This window comes from Hemitrygon akajei, chromosome 18 (genome assembly GCF_048418815.1).
Source record: "Hemitrygon akajei chromosome 18, sHemAka1.3, whole genome shotgun sequence".
Classification (NCBI taxonomy): Eukaryota; Metazoa; Chordata; class Chondrichthyes; order Myliobatiformes; family Dasyatidae; genus Hemitrygon; species Hemitrygon akajei.
The window spans coordinates 27,260,007-27,285,344 of record NC_133141.1 but is presented as its reverse complement, the minus strand read 5'-3'; the positions used below and the strand labels follow the sequence as shown (position 1 = coordinate 27,285,344).

The 25,338-nt window shown below is 46.1% G+C and overlaps 1 protein-coding gene across 6 annotated transcripts in view; it reads right to left on the bottom strand.

Moving 5' to 3' along the window:
* The window catches only part of LOC140741219 (activin receptor type-1B-like), a 72,263-nt gene that overhangs the window by 23,568 nt on the left and 23,357 nt on the right, over positions 1–25,338 (bottom strand). The window lies entirely within an intron of this gene.

The window sequence follows — 25,338 nt, the reverse complement described above, 5'->3', positions numbered from 1 at the left end:
AGGCCCTTCGGCCCATGGGATCTATGCTGACCAGCATGCCTATCTATACTAATCCCACTTGCCTCTATGCCCTCCCATTGTCCAAATGTCTCTTGAATGCTACTGTTCTTATCTCCACCACCTGTCTGGCAGGTTTTTACAGATACCAGCTATCCTTTATGTGAAAGATTTGCCCTTCAAGTCCCCTATAAACCTGTTCCTTTTCACCTTTAACCTATACCCCCAGTTTGAGGGACAACCTCCATGGGAGACAGACTCCGGACGACTACGCCAAATGCGACTCCAACACGAATCAAATTCCACCAAGGCCAGAGATGCCATTTTGGGTCAAATGTCATTGCAAAGGTGAAAAAACACAATTTGGCTCCCAGGTGTTGTCTCCAAGCCTTGTCACATGGCAACATCTAGCCGAAGGCAACACTATTAAGATGAATGGGTACAGTTGACAGGGAGCAAGGGCAAATACTTGAACATCATGTTGAAAGCTGGGGGACGCAGCAGATCAGGCAGAGTCTATGGAGGGAAATGGTCAGTTGCCATTCTGAAGTGAGACCCTTCCTCTGGACCCCAAACTGTGGCCCTTGGTGCTGCTCCAGATTCCAGCATCTGCAGTCTCTCGTGTCCCTGAGGGTAAATAATTTCTGGAGGACTGCCGGTTGTTGGAACTCTCCGCAATGCCCCAGGAAACATAGCTGCAACTCTCCCAAGAGCAACGAGCATGGCCGGCTGATTGCGCAGAGCCCCACGCACGCCAATCCCACCCCGCAGCATGCACGCGCGTTGCACCGCAGGAGGCAGAAACTGCTTTCGCGCTGAAGCATGAGAGGCAACGTAGTCTGAACCACCACACAAGGTTGTGTACCCTCCTGACACAGGCAGCAGCCCCAACGAGACTGGATTTGTGGTGGTGCAGCGGGTTCAAAGCTGACCTCGGGCACAGTTTGCATGGAGTGTGCACGTTCTTTCTCCCTGTGACCGTGTGGACTTGTCACCAACACCCCCACTTCCGGAGCTCCGGTTTCCTCCCACATCCAGAAGGCATGGGCGGTTGGCTGCTGTAAATTGTAGAGTCTGGGAGAGCTGATGGGAAAGTGGGGAGAATGTGTGTGGAATTGATGTTTCTGGTGGTCTGTATGGACTTGACAGGCTGAAGGGCCTGTTTCTGTGGACAGCTTCAAGAATCGGAGGCTCACCACAGAGGAATCCTGACTGGCATACACTTGCCTTTTGCCTCCTTCCTTCCGCCTTCCACTCCCCCTCACCACCCCCCGCCCCAGGTAACTGTGCACCACTCCCCTCTGGCGCTCACTAAACCCAAGACCACACCTTAGGCTGTTGAATGATGCCAACTTCTGTCTCTTATGTCCTCAAGAGAGCTGAGGCCCAGAACAGCCTTAATCTAACTGACCACTGGAGGAGGCCCGAGGCACTTACAGGTCCTCCTGAGGAGAGATTGTTACAAGAGATCCCACACCTGAATCGTGACAAAAGTTAAGCAAGTAACACCTCATTTCATGGTTGACACTCCACACAACTGTTTTCTATGGCAGGATAGTGGCTGCTATTTGGTAATGCAAGCTCCTTCTGGGCTCAAAATAAAAGCAAACTGATGACACATTCTGCCTGTTGACAGCTAAGCACTCAAGCATTAACACGGGGGGAGGGGGGGTCTGCAATATGCACCGGGCCAAAGACTGCGCGGTTCAGACTTGCTGCATCCGAAGCTGCCAAACCGGTTTTCCCAGGGGGGCAGCACAGCATTTGCATTCGACGTGGTCTTGAGCATCTGATATGAGGGACGAGATACAGCTCCAGCCATGACTGCCCTTCCCCCAACTCAGCCCCCACCTCCAGCTGGCTCTTGAACCCAAACAAGGTGGGGTAAGTCAAGATTTAGGAGATACTGTTCGCAAAATATTACAGGGGAACCTTGGTCAGTTGAGTAAGGCAGAGGATTGCCAAATGGTGCTCAATTCAGCCAAGTGTGAGGCTTTGCAATTTGCAAACTCTCACCAGGTTAGGACTTTCACAGTGAATGGTAGAGTGCTGGGGGGTGTTGTAGAACAGGGGGCTTGAGGAGTACAGGTACATGGCTCCCTGAAAGTAGCACGAGAGGTAGACAAGGTGGTGATAGTTGCTTTTGACATGCTGTCCTTCAGTCAGGGCAGTGAGCACAGGAGTTGGGAAGTTGTGCTACATTTGGTGAGACCACTCTTGGACTATTGTGTGCACTTTAGGTTACATAGCTATAGAAAAGACATCAGTAAGCTGGAAAGAATGCAAAAAGAATTTATGAGAACTCTGCCAGTTCTCGAACTCCTGGGTTTGCAGGGAGAGCTTTACAGGCAGGCTGGGACTTTATTCTTTGGAGTTTCGGAGACAGAAGGGTGATCTTACAGTGGCATATAAAATCATAAGAGCCATAGATAGGGTGAATGCACACACTCTACCCCCCCCCCCCAGAGAAAGGTAACAAGAACTAAAGGGCAAAGGATTGAGTTGAGAGGTGAAAGATTTAAAAAGGACCTAGAGGGGCAACTTTTCCACCTAGAAGGTGGTCAGTATAGGGAATGAGCTGCCAGAGAAAGTGGCTGAGGTGGGTACAATAACAAAATTTAAAAGATTTTTAGATAAACACATTAATAGGAAAGGTTTAGAGGAATATGGGCCAAACATGGGACAAATGGAACTGGCTTAGATGGGTACCTGGTTGGTATGGTATGGACCATTTGGGCTAAAGGGCCTGTCCCCATGCTATATGGCTCTACGAGAGTGGGAGAGGCTGGATCACATTCCAGATTGTTAACATCCATTCAGCAGGACTGGGTGATGGGCAGGGTTACAATTTCTTCACCCACCTCCCATCTACTTAACTCCTTTCTTTTGTCACTGTGGGGGAACTGATGGGAGTTCACCATGTCTGTGGCAACCATGATACCAATTTAAACTCAAGTTGAAGTTCCAGGTTATTGCCACAGGCGGACAAACCAAGGACATAAATGCCATAAAGATTAGCTTTTTTGAAGCAGCCACACAGAACATTACAGACATGGGCAATTAAAAATCATATAATCTTAAAGTAACAAATTACATTGAGAAAAATAAAACATTGTGCAAGTCTGATGGAAATTTGCTTTCCAGGGCCCAAGAGGCTTACTGAAAAACTCAGCTTTCTAGCACAGCAGAATGACCTTTCCAAAGGGTCAGAGTTGTTGGTGATAAAGTTAATCTTTTAACAAATATTCTTTGCTCGGCTTTTTGTTGTAAACAAGAACCAGGCTCCAGTTCTTAATGTAACTTGCAAGCAGCTGTCAGTTTGAAGTTAAAAAGTACAGCCTGATAGCCCACGGCAGGCAATTTAGCGTTGGCAGGGTGGAGATGCGTCTCTGTCGAAGGAAGTGCAAGGCACACCTTCCCTCCGTTAGCCTGCAGGACATCCTTGGACAAGGTGTAGCACCTGCTTAGCCCTCGATCAGCATTATGTGAAGCCATGGGAGCAGGTTTAAACGGTTCCACGAGCAGCTGGTGCATACCACAAGTCCTGGTTATGCAACCACTGACGCCAGGCAGACAATCTCTGAAGAGCATTGTAAAGACACTGCCCAGAAGAATTGAATTGACTTTATGTTTTACATCCTTCACATACGTGAGTAAAAATCTTCACGTTATGTCTGTCTAAATGTGCAAAGTGTAATCATAGTCATTTATAAAAGGCAATGGCAAACCACTTCTGTACAAAACTTTGCCGAGAACAATCAATGTCATGGAAAGACCATGATCGCCCACGTCAGACGACACTGCACATCAGAGCTTTGCAAAGTGAAGTGACCAGGATTCCTCTGGTCTCCATTAGCCAAACACAAGATAATGGGGTTATGTCATTTGGCACATCAAATATGGTTACATGTTGGGATATTTGTGTACTCAGGGGGTCAACATTAATTGTGGATGTTTGAGATTTCTTTCACCAGATGCTTATAAGATCATCTGTGTGAGTTACTTTGTCCCAGCATTGGTGTCTAGAAAACATAGATTATGTCATCTAGTAGAAAATAGTATAAATATCATAAATGTTGGGAATTGTTAGGAATGACAAGTAAAGCAACAGAAAGACAGGGGTGACAGAAAAAGGAACTACAATTCATTCGTCAACCTTCTGATTCTGTGACAGACAACTCACTGGTCTGCAACTCGCTGCTATGTCCTTCTAGTTCGTAAGAATTGTACCCGTGTTTGGAAATCCTTTGCAGTTTATAAATATTTTGTAATTTGGAAATCATTTATAAATGAGAAACCCTCTGAGTGCGAAATGGATGTTAAGAACTATGTGCCTAAATTTAAACATGTATCATTAAAAATAAAATAAACTGTTTAAGTTACTTTGTTAGACGGAAGTACCTCCTGGGTGGGGACCATCACCAAGCAGTGGGCATTGGGAGTTAAATCTCACTGCAGAGACAGAGCAATAAACTAGTTTTTGAAGAGTACGTGAGTACAAAATAACCTCCCTATAGTGAGAGTATCCATAGATACCGATATAGGGCTTAAAAATCGGAGTTTATTTAGGGTATTACAGACAGGGAAACCAGGAATATTACACAAGTTGAGGGAAATATCATTCGAGGTAGACTTTGGGTTTTCAGATCTATACCCAAGCCTGGCTTGTTGACATGTCTATTTCCTCCACTTCCCCGGGCAGCAGATTCCAAGTACCTACCAGTCTGTGCCTCAAATCACCACCCACCCCTCACCCTAAAGCTATGCTACTATTTAACATTTCCACTCGGGAGGGGGCAAGGGAGATGCGAGCTTATGCCGTTCATAACTTTATATACTTCACAATATACTGGCGCTGGAGAATTACAAACATTAACAATTTAGTTCAAGTCTAAATGAAAATTTTAAAAGAAAACGATTTTGGATATTTGAAATGAAGACAAAATAATGTGTCGGAGAACACTCAGCTGCTGAGGCAGTATCTGTGGAGAAAGAAACTGAGTTGGCTGGGTGTTTCTGTTTTTATTTCATAGGTTCAAGTCTCATGCCCGTGATACACTCAATGCAGCACTGAGGGAATGCCACACTGCCAAAAAGCACAACTTTATTCTGATGAAACAGAAGTCCATTTTGCACTCACAAGTAAACAAAATCATACAGCACTCCACACTTATACGTAGAGCCAAGGAGCCAATCACTCAGTGCCCTGACTGGCATCTGTCCCTTTGTGATGACACGAGCAGTTCTGGTTGCCCCACTCCAGCAAGGATGTGGAGGTTTTGGAAAGGGTGTAGATGTTCACCAGTATGCTGGCTGGTTTAGAGTGCAAGTGCACAAAGAACAAGTTGGACAATTTTGAGTTTTCTCTGGAGCATTGGAGGCTAAGGAGAGACCTGACAGAAGCTTAGGAAAGCAAGAGAGGCTGTGCTGGTAGTGTAGTGGTATGCACACCCAGAATTCGGAATAAGAGGTCCCAGGTTTGAAGCTGCCCGGCTCCTTGCACGCTTTGCGTTCGTGCTGGGTTGAGTGTTGAGCTAGCAACTCGGCCTCATAAAAAACAGACAAAATGCTAAAGAAACAGCAAGGTTGCAGCCCGATGCGCCAAATTGGTGCAGGGAGGAATTTTACCATTTAAAAAAAAGATTGAGTAGACAACCAGGATCTTTTATTCACCCAGGATAAAAATGACAAATCTAATAGAGCATGCATGGGGAGGGGAGGGAGGGGTGAGGGGAAAACATTACAGTTTTGCACCTGTGGCATTACAGGAGCTGCCAGTCGGCGTAGAACTCAACGTCTTAAGGACTACAGCTCCCAATTTTCCCTTGGGGTTTATTCCTGAAGCCGTCCCCATGAACCACAAGGCAGCAGAGGTTTGAGATCAGAGTTTTCCTTCTAGATGAGCTGCCAACCACGGCTGACAAACCCCATCTGCTGGAAGCGACTGGTTTTAAGGCGCCTGTAACCCGCCTTTGCCCCTTCTCCCGTCGGTAGAAATAGTTCCACTGAGCTTAGTAGCTAAGTCACATGTGAAGGAGCTGGACTTGGTTGTCAGAGGCTATTTGAATCGCATGCCATTGGGAGCATTTAATAAGTAGCTGGACAGATGTGTGGGGCAAGGTTTGTTTTTAAATGCACAAAGTGGTGGTGCCTGGAATGCATTGCTGGGTGTCGTGGTGCAAACAGATGCAATAGTGGTGTTTAGGTTTTGGTGGGGAATGGTGGGAAATGAATCACACCACAGCAGGAGATTTAATTTGGCATTGTGTTTGTTGCCGACGTGATGGGCCAAAGGGCCCGTCTCTGATCTGTGCCGTTCTGTGTTCTGACCAAAAAAACGACGCAACAGAAACACAAGCTCTCTCTTTTGAAACTGGCACTGGTGCAGAATCGCAACACTCTACAAATGTCGAACTAGTTAGATTTTTTTGCTGGCCGAAGCCAAGAAGTCACATCGTCCTTTGTCGCACCTCTGCGCCGTACTCTGGAGACCGGAGAGCGAAGAGCAATGAAGAATGGTAAATGGCCGAGCAGGCAGAAGGCTCGGCTCCTTTCTCTTCTGCAGTCAGTAAATAAGTGCGGCAAAGGAGGGAACGATCCCCCAAGGAGAAGAGTTTTTAAAGACAGGCATTAAAATACTCTCATGCTCCTTTGCACGTTAACAATAAATGTGCTCTTTGCTCCCTGATCGCAGAGACAAGAGACAGAACGATGCAAGCTCCAAAGCACTCTGGGATTACCGAAATCGATAGCTTCGCATTACGTCAGATCATGAGAGGCATAGAGCACGACAGCACAAAAACAGGCCCCTCGGCTCATTTAGTATGTGCCAAACTATTAGTCTGCCCAGTCCCATCAACACACACCTGGACCATAGCCCTCTATTCCCCTCCCATCCTTGTACATATCCAAATATCTCTGAAACGTTGAAATCAAGCCTGCATCCACCACATCTGCTGGCAGCCTGTTCCACACCCTCAGTGTGAAGAAAATCCCCTCAAAATCCCCTTAAATAGTTCACCTTCCACTATGTCCTCTCGTTCTAGCCTCACCTAAACACAGTGGAGAAAGCCTCCTTGTATTTACTCCTCGTAATTCTGCACAACTTGAGAGGTGCAGCTCCCAACTAGAGGCTAGTCAGTCAAAGGTCGGGGCTGATGCCAAGAGTCGCTTACACAACAAGTGGTGAAAGTCTGAGAATGAAACACTCTAAACAGGCAGTTGGGGAAGTGTGGAGAGGAAGACAAAGAATAATGACGGAGTAGACCAGCCCCATCCTGACCTCAGGGGCTGGCGGGGGGGGGGGGAGGCAACAAAAGATTAGAAACCTCATGCAAAACCCATCAATGGGATTCAGCTTCAGGGAACCGGAAACTTTAGTAAAGTAGATACAGTTACAATAACTTCAGAGATTTAAGTCCTCCTCCTTCTCTGCACACTGGGCAACAGTGCACATTGGCAAGTCCAAAATAGTCCAAATATTGGACAGCAAATTCAGGGTACCCCTGTCATAGTCTCTGCACTTCCCAAATCACAACAGCCTTCCCATTTTCACCTCTAGCTGCCAATGACAGATTTACGGTCTTGACTTCACCAGTCCCTCTCACTGACCCCCACCCCTCCACACGCACTGCTCTCCACACCAATCCCAGCAGACAATGTCGTGCTGTTCTAGTCTGGCAGAATGACCACTACCTTGCCAAGACCAGACAGGAAAAAAAAACGCTAGGTAAAGGGGTTTAGACTGAAATGCCCACTGCCCATTCCCCCCCCCCAGAGATGCTGCCTGACCCGCTGAGTTCCTCCAGATTTCCAGCACCTGCAGAATCCCGTGTGTGCCGGCCAGGAATCTCTTCCACTCAGCGGTACAGCGCTGAGGCTAACCAAACACTCTGCTGGAGGAACACTGTGGCTTCCACAACATCGGGGAGAGGAATGGAATTACTGACATTTCAGGCCAGACTTGGAGAGGGGAGATGTTCAGTTATGGGGGGGGGGGGGGGGGGGGGGGGACTGGTGAGTCAGGAGCCCAGGGTGAGTGGCAGACTGAGGAGGGATTCAAAATGATGGGTGGGTTGCACTTGGTTTGGGGGGGGAGAAGGGTTGGGGAAGGTTGAAGTGGGAGACAATGGCAGCTGAAAGATGGACAGAGGCAAAGGGAAACAAAACTGTGACAGTATTTAGAGCAAGATGGGAAAAAGGGGAGGGTGCAGGTTGGAGACAGCACCTGGAGGGAGATAAGCAGGCCCACTAGTTACTAATGTTGATAAGGTTACTAGTGTTGATAAGTAAAGGAGGTGATAATGAGAACCTTTAATGACTTGGGACTCAGGTTGGCTGGCGTTTACAGGATTCCCTGTGAATACGGAGCCGTGTACATTGGCCAGACAGGATGCGCAGTGAAAACCTGCATCAAGGAGCACAGGAGGTTTATCCACTTGCATTACCTGGAGAAGTAGGGGGTAGCAGAACAGTATTCCTGATGGCCATAGGATTGACTTCAACAGCACAGAGTTATTGCGCCGCACCAATGGTTTTGGGAACGCCTGGTAAAGGAAGCCAGTGAAGTAAAACTAGAGGAAAAGAATATTAACAAGGATGAAGGTCTCACCCCAAGGAAGAACTGGAATTCTATTGTAAACAAAGTGGGAGAGTGGAAACCTGATTGGATGAGGACCAACCAATCGGGAGGGACAGACGACAGGGTACAAATACCACCGGACTAGACGTACCCGGGCATCAACCCTGCTGAAGATGGCAGAGCTCGTCATCGAAACGTCGGTTAAAATTGATACCTCTACCCGGCTAGAAGCCCAAGGAAAGAATTTATTTGAGAACCTTTAACTTTAGTCCATTGGCCGAAACAACAGAAAGGCAGGAATCACATACTTGACTGTTGGCAAAGTGAGCGCTTGTGCGCACGCACACTCCCTACATTAGACGCAATCTCTGATGGCAACAACACCCACACAGCCTTTCCAGATCAACTTGATAAGTGCAATGGCACTCACTGAAGAAAACAAGAATTGGGAGTGGCTTTGGACAGTTGCCAGAATCCTGTAGAAATCAGTAAGCAAGCAAGCAAGCGTGCGTGTGGTACGTGCATGTAAGAGGGGAGGCACATGCACTCTCTCCCATCCAGGACGAGCAAGGAAAAAAAACAGCTGACTTTAAAATCATTACAAGGTAACTGTATACTTCCTTTACTTTGGACTCTTCCCCCATTAAGCAGCTCTTGGTAAAGGAAGCTGCATATAGAGCACTTTCCACAAACTCAGGATATGCCAATTAATTCTTTTTAACATGTAGTCACTTATAATGGAGGAAGTACGGTAGCCATTTGTGAAAAACATGCTCTGACAAATAGACGGATGACCAGAAAGTCTCTTAAGTGATGACAGTTGGATAAATAATGGGTCAGGGATAACTGCTCTACTCTTCTCTAAAGTGCTGTGGGATCAAGTACATCCACCCGCGAAACAGTCCATCTGAAAGACACAGCCTCTGCCTCCCTCAGCCCTGCGCTGGGCACACAGGGGAAGGTAACATAATGGTCTCTGGAGTGGGACTTGAACTCAAAAACCTTCTGACCTGGAAGAAAGCACACGATTTCTGTCCATTCACCAAGCTCTGTGAGGAAATTTAATGCAAGAGTAAATTTGTTGGGGGCTTAGTCAGTGGAGTCTCAAAGATCCAATTAACCTGTGAATTTGCTGGCCTTGTGACTGGTGCAGGTTTGCACCAGTTCCTCTTTCACTAAAGCCAGGATTACATCTCACGGAAGCTCCACGTCCTTTGGCAGAAAGTAGGCCAGACATAGTCTCGGCGGGACAGGTTCAAGGCTCAAAACTACTTGCAAATCAGCAAAGAATTTAGCTTTTCTAATTTCACACACCGATTTTGCAGAAATTGATTGGGGCACCTATGCAACTTGTACTGACGCGATTATCACCCAGGGCTTGCTGGCTCTCACATACGCTGATTATACCAGCAGAGAGAACGATCTTGGTACTACTCCAGTGTACTCGGGTATCAGATGCCTTGAAAAAAGGTGGAGATGGCAGTGGAAGGGCAAACAAGTGAACAGTGTTTGTGGTCACAATATTACAGTAGTGCTTCTCACACCATACAGCTGACTAGCAAAGTACTCAGTGCAGACAGCAACACTTGAAAATATTCTAGTCCTTGACAAAACATTAATAAAAAAAATCTGTAAGTGATGCACTATTCATGTTTTTAGGAGCACAGCGCGTGGCAGAACACTGCTTACAGTTAAGAGGTTTATAATTAGAGATCCCACATTGTGTGCAGAATGCCTTACTGACACACCATCAACATCCCAAGGTAGCCGTGCTAAGAGGAACCTTTGCAAAGAGGTGGTGAGCAGAATCAGGTTTATTATCACTGATATATGCTGTGAAATTTGTTGTTTTGTGGCAGCAATACAGTGAAGGAAAGAATTATTACAAGTCACACAGAACATAACAACTCTGAACAGGCCCTTCGGCCCACAATGTTGTGACAGCCTTTTAACTTATTCCAAGATCAGTCTAGCCCTTCCCTCCTACATAACCCTCCAATTTTCTATCATCCACATGCCTATCTGAGACTTTCTTAAATGTCTCAAAATGTATCTGTTTCTATCACCACCCTGGCAGGGTGTTCCACAAACCCACCATTCTATGTGTTTAAAAAAAAATTGTGTCTGACATCCCCTCTATACTTCCCTCCATCACATTAAAATTATTCCCCCTGGCATTAAGCAGCTCCATTCCGGGAAAAGGTCCCTGGCAATTCACTTGATCTACGCCTCTCATCTTGCACACCTCCAAAAGCAAAGCTCTAACTCACTCAACCCACCCTCATTATTACAATAATTATATCCATATTCTAATAGTAATAAATAAATGTATGAGGTGCTACAGAGAAATAGTGAGGTGGTGTTCTTGGATCATTGAGAAATCTGATGCAGAGAAGAAGCTGTTCCTGAAACGTTAAGTGTGGGTCCTGTACCTCCTCTCTCTGAAGGCAGTAATTCCTCATCGACAGAGAGGTTTGTGCCCAAGGCAACACGTAAAATATTGGAAGAATTCAGCAGGTCAGGCTGGTGAAGGGTCTCAGCCCAAAATGTTGACCCTTTACTCTTTTCCATAAGTACTGCTGGCCAGAATCCTTCTGATCCCTCTATGAGGATTGGTGTGCGTTCCCTTGTCTTACCCTTCCTGAAATCCACAATCAGCTCTTTGGTCTCGCTGACGTTGAGTGCCAGGTTATTGTTGCTGCACCACTCAACTAGCTGGTACATCTCGCTCATGTACGCCCTCATCACCATCTGAAATTCTGTCAACAATAGTTGTATCATCAGCAAATTTATAGATGGTAGTTGAGCTATACCTTGCCACACAGTCTTGGATATAGAGAGTACAGCAGTGGGCTAAGCACACACCCCTGAGCTGTGCCAGTGTAGATCATCAGCGAGGAGGCCTGCTGAGTTCCTCTAGCATTTTGTACGTGTTGCTCGGATTTCCAGCATTTGCAGATTTTCTCCTGTTTGAGACTTATACCCATGATGGAACCGACTGAGTCTATGGCGCTCTGCCACCTCAAACAATATCAGCCATCATTCATGTTGCTCCTTCCAAAGGAGTGTGCCTTTAAACTTCTCTGCAATATAACCAAAGCCATGGCTCCTATATATACACTATAGGACATCTGCCCCTGCACAGGAGGAGCAGGGAGGGGTGGGGTGCAGCCCTGGCAACATTGTTGTGTCCAACACCAGTTAACCACTCCTCCAGCCCCTGCCCATTGCAAAATGCTGCCTCAAAGTCTTACAGCTCGCAAATTAATTGGATGCATGTGACATGCTTCAAGGCTGAAGGCACCGTATAGACGGACATGTTCATAACCACTCATTAGCACATGGCTCTACATTAAAGGGTGTAATTTATCCTAAGTGCCTATATACTGCAGTGATCACTCACTCCCCAGTCGCTTACAAAGGACATCAAGAGAGCAGAAATGCAGCTTTGTTCACTGATGCTAAATGCCCTCTGGCATCAAGTATCTGCTGCACTTCCCTTTCATCCAACCAATCGGCTCTGCACCAATAAAGTCAATCCAGCCCAGCATCGGAAGGGGTCTGCAACCATCGAGTGTAAGTGTGTCTGCTACGGTAACCACAAACCTCGCACAGCACTCAAAACACTTCACTGATATCACCAGACAACAAAGATTTTACTTCCTGAATACTTTTGGATGCATCTTATGGATTTTGGGCTGCTGATCTTGAAAATCACCATGAAATTTCCCTATCACACACCATTTATTTTGTATCATCTATATTTGTTATTTCAATCCATAATTCAATCAAAATGGTCATCAATGTCAGGCAATTCAAAGAACTTCTAGCGGGACTGGGGAAAATCTCATGGAAAGCATTCAAGGATGATGTTGAAAGATTTGAGAATTGGCAACTACAGAGCATCAAACTATGTGCAGCTGGTTGACAACATGCTTCAAGCATGGAAAACCATGAAGTGCAACGTGTCACTAAAGATTCATTTTCTGCATTCCCACTTACACTTCTTCCCTGCAAAACTTGGCGCTGTCAGTGATGAGCACGGTGAAAGTTTTCACCAGGATGTTGCGGTCATAGAGAAACAGTATCAGGGCAACTGGAATCCATCGATGCTGGCGGATTATTGTTGGACACTTAAGTGAGAAGCCTCAGACACTGAGTACAAAAGAAAATCATCAACAAAACGTTTTTAGCTTAGTTGAACTACTGCAAAGCGTCAGCACCGTTAGGCAATTAAATGCATTATATTCAATAAAAGTTAATTTTTGGTTTCTCCAAATTCCTACGTGATACAAGTAGTCTGAAATCATATTTGTGTATAGCTTCAAGTGATCTATCATGAACACAAAAAAAAATTCTGAGAAACCAAACTTTCAAAAAAATTGTTGTCCAGTGTTACTAGCTCTATTAGCAGATGCTTTCTTATACCTTGAGCCCATTCAGTGACCACATAACAAAGTGGAGACACAAGAGACAGACGTTGGAATCTGAAGCAACACACAAAGATGGCAGAGGAACTCCTTGATTTGAGCAGTATTTGTGGAGTAAAATAGACAGTTGCCATTTCATCTCAAGACCCTTCATCTGGACTGAAAGAGCAGAAGGGAGATAGCCAGTAGAAAGAGTGAGGCACGAAGGGGTGAGATGGGAGCTGGACAAGGACACAGTAGCTAGCAATAGGCAACAATAAAACTTTCTTTTTGCACTTATACACAAGCCAGCAAGGAGAAAGGGAGAAGGAGAGAAGAGAGAGGAAAACAAGCTACCGAATCTCCTGATACGGATTGAAAGCAAGAACCAAGAACCTTCATATTTTCACCAATGCCCCAATACTGCTCATGCTAGGCATGCATTCCCTTGCTGCCATCCATTGAACTGCAGACGAGTGGGTGGATATTTGAGTGAGAGATGGAAGATTTCAACATTGGCCTTTCCCCAATGAGGGTGGGACTTTCACAGTGAACAGAAGGGTCCAGGGGAGTGTTGTAGAAGAGAGGGACCTAGGAGGTTCCCCAACGTGGTGTCACATGATGGTGAAGGCAGCTTTAGACACACGGGCCTTCAGTAGTCAGGACATTGAGTACACAATTTAGGATGTCATGGTGCAATTTTACAAGGCATTGCTGAGGCCACGTTTGAAATATTGTGCTCTGTTCTGGTCAACCTGCTATAGAAGGATGCCATTAAGCTGGAAGAAGTGTAGAGGAATTGCTGGGACTTGAGGGGCTGAGTTATGGAGAAAGGTTGCAACTTTATTCATTGGCGTGTAGGAGACTCGGGGGTGGCCCTATAGATGTGCATAAAATCATGAGGGTATTGATAGGGCGAATGCATACACCCTTTCTGGGAGCTAGGGTATTGGAAACTAGGAGGGCATAGGTTTAAAGTGAGAGAACAGATTTAACAGGCAGCTGGGGGAGGGGGCAGCTTCCCCCCCACCCAAGAGGGTTGTCAGTAATGGAATGAGCTGCCAGAGGAAGGTACATTAATATCTGAAAGGTACTTGGACAGGTACATGGTTAGGAAAGAGAGACAAGGGCCAAACATGGGCAAATAAGGTTAGATGGGAATCCTGGTCAGCATGGATGTGTTGGACTGAAGGACCCGTTTCCATGCTGTACGATCGACTTTTCAGAATCGCTGAGCGAACCTGCTCTTATCTTGCTTGACCGATGTTTTCTGCTTTATTCCTACTTCACACTGAGGGCACCGTCACACCGACCTTCTTCCCTTTAAACGTTTGTGTAACCTTTCCAATGCAACTTCACTGATCTCAATCATTTACACACATTTGTTGTTTGCCAAGATCCCACACGGACAATAGTTTTGAAATTAAATCTGAATTTGTACAAGTTATTCAAGGGTTTTTCCCAGTTGGTTTATAAAATAGAACATTACAGCATTTCGGCCCACAATGCTCTGCCGACCTTACAACCAAGACCAATCTGTCCCTTCCCTCCTACACAGCCCTCCATTTTTCTATCTTCTGTGTGCCGATCCAAGAGTTTCTTAAATGTTCTCAATTTATCTATCTCTACCACCAACCCTAGAGGGCACTCCAAGTACCCAGCACTTTGCATAAAAAAAACTTACCCCTGACATCCCACTATACTTTCCTCCAATCACCTTAAAATTATGTCCCCTCATATTAGCCACTCATGCCCTATGAAAAAGTCTCTGGTTGTCCACTCAATCTATCTCATCCTCATTCACTCCAGAGAGAAAAGCCCTAGTTCACTCAACCTCTCCTCATAAGACATGCTCTCGAATCCAGGCAGCATCCTGGTGAATCTCCTCTGCACCCTCTCTATATGGCTTCCACACCCTTCCTGTAATGAGGTTACCAGAACTGAACACAATAATCCGAGTGTGGCTTAACAAGGATTTTAGTGCTGCAACATTAACCTTGCGGCTCTTGAACGCAATCCCCCAACTAATGAAAGCCAACACACCTTCTTAACCACCCTGTCAAACTTTGAGGGATCTATGGACCTGCACCCCAAGATTTCTTGCTCCAGATCCCAGCATTTGTCTCCCTTTACTCAAGATGCTAACTTAATTGCCTTTCCTTGATTGGAACACATTTCCCAACCATTGACTATACTGGACTTCTGTTCACAGGCACAGACACACACAAACTGACACGGCCATATCCAAGGGAGGGGGTCTCAGAGTCACACACTTGAGCAAAAGCAGAGGGAGCATATGGGTGGAATTCTGGTTAAGAATAGATTAGCAAAGCCAGCTTTCTCACAATTTATAAATCTGGAACAAAATGAAACTTGTGAACATCTGGATTGCAATTACTTTTTTAAAAATTCTTGTTGTGTTGAAAAGGACTCATTGCATTAGCAGAAAGGAACAGATCAAAATTCAAAACCTGCCTCCCCCAAGGCTTTACAGAGAAGCTTAAAATCAGAAATGTATTGGTCAGAGAGCTGCATTTTAAGTAGTAGAGGACAAGCTTAATGAGAGAAATCCAGGGTCTTGAGCCCAGACACGGAATGAAAACAGCAAAGGGTGCTGTGGCTAGAGCACAAACTTCAGGACATGCCTTCTTGACGGAGGCTCTGGAGCTAGGAGCAGATGATACCACCCAGGAATATGAACTTGTGGAATTCTCTACTTGGGGAATAGGTGGCATGGGATCATTGATCAAAGGACACAGGAATGAGAAGTCAGCAGGACTTGTTTCAAGTTAGGGTGCAAGCCCCATCACTGGAAATGAAGAGAGTGAGGAACAATGGGAACTAGCATCAGACTGGTGTCAACTCTAAAAAGGGATTCCATCTGAACTGTTAACCTTTTCTCTTTACACCTGCCAATTCACTTCCTATGTACTTCCAGCTCTCCCCCTTTCTTCTGAGGCCCTACACAAAGGCAACAACTGGCCTTAAAGCCATGAGAGGCTTCCGCACCGTGGCCCAAAATCACCAACCTGGAGGCCGAATAAACCCACAAGGTCTCACACCATGCAGAATAAACCAGTAATAGCCACAGAGAGAGTCAGAGTGACGTAGTTCAAAAACAGGCTCTTTGATCCATCTACACCAAGCTCACTTATGAGCAATTGGTCCATAGCCTTCTTTGCCTTGATGCCCACTCAGATACCAGGGATCATAGCAGGCCTGGTAGGCCCAAATGAGAAGGAGAAACTGGATTGGCTGGGACTGTGTTCCTTGGGGCTAAGGAAAAGAGGCTGAGAGATGATCTTAGAGGTTTATAAAGCCATGACAGGCAGAAGTAAGGCAGAGATTGAAGGTGAGAGGTGGAGATTTAAAGGGGGCCTGAGGAGCAACTCCTTCCACACAGAGGGTGGTAAGCATATGAAACATGCAGCTAGAGGAGGTGGCAGAAGCGGGGTACAATCTAAAACACACTTGGATAGGTACACGATAGGAAAGGTTTAGGGGATATGGGCCAAACACAGGGAAATGCTACTAGCTCAAGTAGACAACTCAGTCAACAAAGATGAGTTAGGCCAAAGGCCCTGCTTCTGCAAAAGTCCTTGCCTCCACACCCCCACAGATACTGTACTGCGTTTCAGATTCCAACCACCCTCGGGGGGGGGGGGGGGGGTGGAATATAAACCCCATCACATTCCATTTAAATCAGGGGGTCCCAACCTTTTCTTATGCCACAGAGCCTTACCTTTTACTGAGGGGTCTGTGAACCCCAGGTTGGGCACCCCTGATTTAAATCTGTCTGTCTCCTCTCACTTTAAACCCACAACCTCTAGTTTTAGATACATCTGCTACAGGAAATAGTTTTCTACTCTCTGCCCTATTTATGGCACAACATTGTAGCCCATCAGAACAGCAGCCAGCTTATGAACCCTTCCACTGCACCCCAAATGAGGACAATGTGAAAATCAAGAGTTTACATTAGCCGGACAGCATTAGCACTGGACTTCGAGGCATATCACACTTTCCATCGGACTTGTAAGAAACAGACAAATGCTAAGGAAATGGCAAAAATGCCACCTGATGCCCACAAGGTGCCAAAAGGAATCCAGAGGAATTCAGCAGATGAGGAACTCAACTCTGTGGGTGAGAAATTCAGGTCACACACTGACCAGCAGTGGGAAGTCATCGAGCTCACTGTGGTTGAATAACCTCCCCACAACCTGGAGACACAATGCAGGGCCCTAATGAAGGGTCTTGGCCCAAAGCATCGACTGCTTATTCCTCTGTATAGATGCTGCCTGACCTGCTGAGTTTCTCCTGGATTTTGTATGTGTTGTTCACACATAGCCAATGGCTACTTAAAAAGGTCCCATGAATCCACTTGTTTCTCTTCAATCACTGGCACTAAACAAAAATAAAAGCATTGTACAATCATGAGGGGGAAGAAAAACAAGCTGCTCCCTGCCGATCTGACCTGCGATAAGAGGAGCTCACAGTAAAGACGGAATCAATCACGAGAAACCGCAATGAGTTAAGCTTGGGATGATGCAAAGCAACTTTCTCCTAAGCAATGGCCTGTAAGAGATGGGCCAGATAAATACCCACAGCAGATGAGCCAGTGTGGAAATTCAGCTGGAATGCCTGGGGAAGGAAGGCAGGAATATTCATGGAGCACACACAAAATGTTGGAGGAACTCAGCAGGCCGGGCAGCATCTATGGAAAGGAGTAAACGGTCCACGTTTCGGGCCGAGACCCTTCAGCAGGACTGGAGAAAAGAAGATGAGAAGTCAGAGTTAGAAGGGAGGGTTGGAAGAAGCACAAGGTGACAGGTGAAACTGGGGGGGGGGGGCGGTGGAGAGGAGAGAGCTGGGAAGTTGATTGGTGAAAGAGATACTGGGCTGGAGAAAGGGGAATCTGATAGGAGAAGACAGAAGGTCATGGAAGAAAGAAAAAGGGGGAGGAGCACCAGAGGGAGGTGATGGGAAGGCAAGGAGCTCTGGTGAGAGAGGGAAAAGAGGTTTGGGAATGTCTGGGGGGTGGGGGGGTGGCATTACGGGAAGCTCATTTTGTGCGTGTTGCTTAGGTCTCCAGCATCTGCAGATTTTCTCGTTTGTGATAGGAATATTCATGGCATTTGATTGCTGGCAGACAAGAACTCATTGTTTGCTTTGTACCGACAACACAATCCTGTTGGAACACATCTTAGCAGCTTATGCAATGACAAACCCTTCTGCAAACAGGTTTGTGCAAAATCATGAAACTTTGAAAGGTTGTTTCCCTCCCCCTCCTCCCCACATGCTCATTTTCTAAAGTTTACTAGGAGAGAGAGGAGTGGGATCACATGGATCCCAGCCGGACATGGTGGCTAGAGTGGCAGACAGGCAGTTAGACCTCCTTCAGACCTTCAAACCATTCCAGAGAAACTGACTTCAGCTCAGAAGGCTTGCTCAGTATGCACAATTCAGGCATGCTCCCAGAACCAGCTGGGTGAAGTGACATAAAAAAAACTGAAAAACCTGCTCAAAAATTCACGTTGCACCAAGGTGAATGTTAACCACTCCTAATGACTCAAGGTTCAAACCGTGGGCAGAAAGCAAACAGGAGGCATGAAGGTGGACTGGAGTGGCAGCGGGCACACCCACAGGCCAGAAATATTGCAACAGGCAAAAAAAAAAATCACAAACAAAAATGCAAGCTTTTCCCCCCCTTTGAAGCTTCATTGAACATCACACAAACTCTACTCAAGATCCTGTGCTGGCCTAGTATTGACCGTGAACTCTTTCTAAGTTCACTTTGGGTATCATTGTCAAGGTCACCATTTAATAACCATCCCAGAGATAGGTGAGGGGGTGGATGAGCCAACAGAAGGCTTTAAAACTATGCGGAGAGAAAGGGGATGAGCAGAACCAGAGAGAGGTGTCTCTACAGGACCACCACTGATAAGTCCATTGGCAAATTCAGGGCAAACTACACACAGAGCAATGCAAGTATGAAACTCACTCTTGCACGCAAAATCAGTTTTCTACACATTACAAATTATGAAAAAAATAATCAAGGGAGATTGAAAACACTGCCACAGCAACAACCTCATACATAATGTCAACTAAACCAAAAAGCTGAAGCTGATTAACAACTACAGGAGGAAGAAACTGGATGTCCATGAGCCAGACCCCATTAGAGGATCAGAGGTGGAGCTGGTCAGTAACTTCAAATTCCTTAACGTTATCATATCAGAGGTTCTGTCTTGGGAGCAGCATGCAAGTGTCATCACACAAAATAAAGGCACAACAGTACTTCTACGTAGATTCAGCATGTCACCTAAAACTTCGACAAATTTCTATGGATGCAGTGGAGTGCATCCTAACTGGTTGCCTCACTGCACTGGAACACCAATGCCCAGGAGCAAAATAGTCAAAAGAAAGTGGTGGATACAGTCCGATCCCTCACAGGCAAAGCCCTCCCTCCCTACCATGGAGCATAGCCACAAAAAAAGCACCAATTAGGAAGCCCCCCCCCCCCCACCCCAGAATCCAAGTCATGTTTGATTCTCACTACTACCATCAGGCAGGATATACAGGATCCTTCGATCCCACACCACCAGGTTCAGGAACAGTCATTATCCTTCAACCATCAGGCTCCTGAAGCAGTTTGCGATTAATTTCACTCACCTCAACACTGAACTGATTCCACAACCTACAAACTCACTTTCAAGGACTCTACAACTCATGTTCTCAGTATCATTTATTTTTCTATTTGCACATTGGTTGTTTGCCAGTCTTTGTTTATGTATAGTTTTTCATAAATTCTATTGTAGTTCTTTGTTTTCCTGTAAATGCCTGCAAGAAAATGAACCTCAAGTTAGTATGTAGTGGCATACATGTACTCTGATAATAAATTTAATTTGAACTTTGATTTAAGGGAAGGGTATGCAAAAATACCCGGAGCAGGAGATAGGAATGGGTCAGGCTGCTAAATTTAGGTAGGGAAAGATGAGAGGGGGCTTTGAATGGAACATAAACGCCAAAATGGACTAGTTCTGCACTGTGTAATCTCATTTCCCTGAGAAGGTGAAGGTGATAAACAGCTGCAGTCCTTGTGGTGAGGGTGCTACCACAGTATTGTGGGAGAAGGAGTTCCAGGGTTTAGACCGAGTGACGGTGCTCCCAAGTCAGGACAGTTATGTGCTTTGGAGGGGAACCTGCGGGTGGTGGTATTCACATACACCTGCTGCTCTTGTCATTCTGGGTGATAGAGGTGGTGGCATTTGGGAGGTGCTGTCAGAGTAGCCTGGGTGAGGAACTGTGATGCAGAGTATTTTGTATACGGTGCGCACTGCTGCAAGTGGGGGAGGGAGGAAGGGAGTGTATGGGGAGGAGGGGAGTGGATGTCATTTGTCATCCATTTGAACAAGCGTGCGCCTGGATGGCATCGAGCTTCTCGAGTGTTGTGGGAGCTGCACTCACCCAGGCCAATGGAGTGTGTTCCCATCACACTCCTGACCTGTACTTTGTAGATGAAAATGTCTTGGCGTGTCAGGAGGGGAGTCACTCACCACAGGAACCCCACCCTCTGACCTCCTCTTGCAGCCACAGTGCTGATCTGACCCCATCCCTCCAGATGTTGATGGTGAGGGACTTGGCACATGTAATGTCATGGGTAGATGGTTCTACCCTCTCTTTTTGTAGACTGGCATTGCCTGGTACTTCTATGGTCAGGGTTACATGCACCAATAGAGCTTTGGCCAGCTCCAATGCCCACCCCAGGGTCACACAGCAGTGGTGTAAAACTGTGCCCTGTGCCAAAAAACAATTGTGGGGATCACCTGCATGCAGAACACAAAATTAAAAAGCACCCAGTCGACAAGCAGATGAAGCCTCCCTTTATTCAGTTTTGACCAGAAATTTAAAAAACACACAAAATAAATGTCCTTCAGAAAAATTCCATTTCAGAGCAAGCAGGGGTTTGCAAAGAGCTTTTGTAGCATTGCTGACTTCTCACTGCAAAGGGATGGGCTAAAAAGCACAATTATGGCAATAGCTGAGAAGAGCCTACTAGACAGTTGCCATAGCAATGGTGTTGGCTCTGCCTAGTCGGACAGAAGCAGCTGATATCCTGCTGTAATAAGGGGGAAAAGATTCACTGAGAACTCTTTGGAATCAGTTTAATTGGGGGTTTGACAGAGAGAGAGGGTCAAAGGGACGGACAGGGACATGCAAGAGGAAGAGAGTGGGGGAGGATGGACACACACACCCCTCTCAGATTTACCCCACATTTCCTTCAAGCAAGAGGGCAAGGGTTTTAGGGCTGCGGAGAGCACTGTTGCACTCTGCACTCACGATGCCAACAAGTTCTAGTCCTTCTCTTTGTAATAGATCACCCACTAAGACTTGTTTTCACACTCCCCAAGTCTTCTGCCAGCCTCTGGATTACTAAGCAGCAAGAAGCTTGTGTCCTAGCCAATGTTATCCCATAGCCAGTAATTCAAGAAGCGGGTTGTTTGGCTCCACCGATTCATTTCTCCTGTATCTCACTTCATCACCCATTAGTTTCAACTGCTCCTTGTGGATGAGAATCTCACATTCTTACTCTCTGGGTAAAATGGCTTCCCCTCAACTTTCTTCAAGAATTATCAATGATTACTAATCTGGTCTTGGCTTCAATAGATACATGTCTAGCTATTTCTTCTGTTCCAGAACTCTGACTCTTCCCCCATCCCAATTAGCACCACTCTGAAGTTCTTGCTGTAAGTTTTGGAAACTGCCTTTGCATTTTCTCCATTGCCCCTATATCACCACTCTTCGCACCACCCCAAACCCATGTGGAGGGATGAACTGTGCTCAGCACCAAGAGGCCAAGTGTGGGATCTCCCAACACGTTTGCACTCGTTGACCCCAAAGGCAATTAAGTTTTTGCCAAAGTGCCAAGACTCAGAAGGCCAGTCTATAATTATACCACTCTCTTCTTCCCTCAGATCAAATCATTTAAAGTATTTTATTTTCCCCCACACCCACTATGAAGCTACAATTAAAAAATATATAATTAAAGCAGACAGGTGCATAGAACAAATCTATGCGGAAAGTCTCCCACACATCCTCTGCTGCACTTCGCCCAAAACCTTCAGAACAACCAAAAACAAATTGAGAGAAGCTCGCCTGCCCAGAGCACTGAAATCGGAGAGACACCAGGTTCTTGGACGAGCTTGCAGTTCACTGTGCAGGAATGCTCTTCAGAAGCAGTACACCGTGTACAAAGTGCTTTGGTGTTAGCCAAGGAAGAGTAGAGCCTAGAACTACTGGGCTTTAATTGGAATGGCAGGAGGCCAGATGATTGAAAAGCACCCATCTCTGCAGCTAAACGACATACAGAAAAGCAGTTGCAAGGTCGGGGCCATGACAGGCCAGACCCCCTCAATAAGTAGCTTGCCAAACTAATGACCTTTAAACCCAATTAACTGCTCTTGCTCCTTTTGTTGCCCATCAACATCACTTTGGGTCAAAGGCCAAGGATCTGCTGACTGGGAGTGCAATTCAAAGAGAGATCTCACAAACAACTCAATTTGATTTATTGCATTTAGCACAGGGGGGAGGGAAGCGACCCAGAGTGTTTCATAGAAACATTGAGAGAGAATGATATTTGGGCTACTTCAGGAGGCATCTACAGACAAGCGACCAAAATCCTTGTCCCTATCAATTCTAAAGGGAGAATGGGGAAGATGGGGACAGCAGAATGTTTGCAGAAGGCTCAAAGGCTCAAGCCCAGGGACCTCGAGGCAGCTGAAGGCACAGCCAGTAAATGGAGGAGGAGGAGGATGAGGATGATATCATATGTTCCTGAAGCCAGAACTAGGAGAGTACATCAAATTAGGCAAAGGGGGAAGTCTGCTTCTTCTGCCCCAATATAAAGGGCAAGACACACTAGTCTAGATGAAGGATCTTCACCCAAAACAGCAACTGTCCATTTCCTTCTTTCGATGCTGGCTGTCCCACTGAGATCTTCCAGCAGTTCAAAGTAAACTTATTATCAAAGTATGTACACAATACACTATCTTGAGATTTTTTTGCAGGCATTCACAGTACATACAAAGGAATACAATAGAATCATTGAAAAACTATACACAAAGATGGACAAACAAACATGCAAAAGACAAACTGCAAATATAAAAAAAACAGAAATAAGTCAGAAATAATGTTGCAAACAAAAGTTGTAGAGTCCTTGAAAGTGAGTCCACAGGTCGTGAATTGGTTCAGTGTTGAACCAAGTTATCCACACAGGCTCCGGAGCACAATGGGTGAAGGGTAATAATAACTGTTCCTCGGGAGGGATGCGCCCGTGATGAAGTGTGGGACTGAAAGCTCCTGTATCTCCTTCCAATGGCAGCAGTGAGAAGAGGGAATGGCCTGGTGTTGCACGAGAACTGAGCTGTCCTGCAAAATTGTCAGCCCACCTGCTCGGAGGTTCCACAATGCATGTAGTGTGCAGTGTAGAACACCAACGAAGCAGAGGAAGTGAGTTGTAGCTTTACTTGGAAGGGTTGCTCAGATTATAGGACATTGGGAAAGGAACTGGTGAAAAGAGGGCATATTGCATCACCTGTGTTTGTGTGGGAAGATGCCTTGAGAAGGGGAGTGTGTATAGGAGAAGGAAGACTGGAGCAGGACATCATAGACTTTCAGTCAGATTCAAAAACTACTGAGCATTCATTTCCCCATGGTACTTAATGCAGGGATATTAAGGAGATAATTTCAAAGTAAACTAATTAAAAATACATATGGAGTATGCTACCATATACTACCTTGAGATGATTTTCCTTGCAGGCATTTACAGGCAATACAATAGAATTTTACAAATAACTATAAACAGATGGACGAACCAATTGTGTAAAAGACAAACTGCAAAGAAAATTATACTAAGAACACGAGTTGCAAAGAGTCCTTGAAAGTGGGTCTGTAGGTCATAGAACCAGTTCAGAGTAGCAGTGAGTGAAGTTATCTACGCCGGTTCAGGAGCCTGATGGTTGTAGGGTGATAACTGTTCCTGAATCTGGTGTGGGACCAAAGGCATCTGTACCTTCTACCCAGTGGTAGAAGCAAGAAGGGTGGCTTGGCCTGTACGGTGGGGGTCTTGGATGATGCGTGCTGTTTACCTGTGACAATGCTCCAATTGAGAACGAAGTGTCGGCCCTAATGTCAAAGCCTTCAACGTGACTCCATCACCTCAGGGAAACCAGGGTGTGCGATTCAACAAGCTCAAATCTCATCACCACAAGTTATAAAATGCATAAGATCTGATTTAGTAGGTGGGGTGGGGGTGCAGGGGCTGTCAGTTGCAAGGCATCCATAAAAACGGCAGCAATCGTCTCTTGAACTTGACATGACCTTGACCTCACTGTGTCTGACCATCACCACCCCAAGCACATGGCTCACCCCTCCCTGACCTTTACCACATGGCTGCCACCCAAATGCCCCTGGGGGCACTGTGGCCACCAAAGGGATGTGTGCCAATACAAACAGGTCAGATTAGACAATGAAGTCTAATCTCTTAACCCGGTACACAAGAAAACCTGTACGGAAAAAAGCCTTCTCTCCTCTCGTTCTCAGTCCACGTGTTGCCAAAGGAGTGCTGCTCTTCACATTGAGGGACCTCTGCACCCCCATCTCACCACCAAGTATTTGTCACAGTCTTCACTGAATAGCAATGGTGGTGTTAAACCCAGGTACGTTTCCTTCTGAAAGCCCAGACCCTTCGACCATAATCACCCAAAATAAAGATCCCATATCTGGTCAGTATTACACTGGTATTTGTGGGAGCTTGGGAGGTGCTTTACAACCTTAAACCTGGGCACCGAACGATAATGATCTGAGACATCGGTCGTAAAGGGTGCTAAAGCATCTTTCCGTTATTCGCTTGGCCAGTTGGGTTAAGTGTTGGGAAGATTTGGGGGGGGGGGGGGGGGAGAAGAGGGAGAAAAAACATCTTGGATTCAGTACTTCTCAAGCAAGTTGGACCAACAGTCAAGTCCAGATTGAAAAGCTGTAAACACACACCAAACGAGGAAATGCTTCTTTCCCCCCTCCCCCACCCATGGCAAACCCTGCCCCACTGACAAAAGGACAAAGATGTTAAACATTTCTTGTCCAAAAGGACAACACAGCTGGTGTGTTGTCCTTCTGCCTTCAATCAGGCTCCAGTGTGCTGTCTCGACAGCTCTTTCTCCTCCTCCTTCCCCTCCATCCATCTCTGCCACAACCAACGGCAGAATACAAAATCCATAACTACTCTCCGCACCCAATCCAAATCCAAACCCCAAGAACATCAGAACCCCGACACGAGAGGAAAGATGGAACTTATCTCAA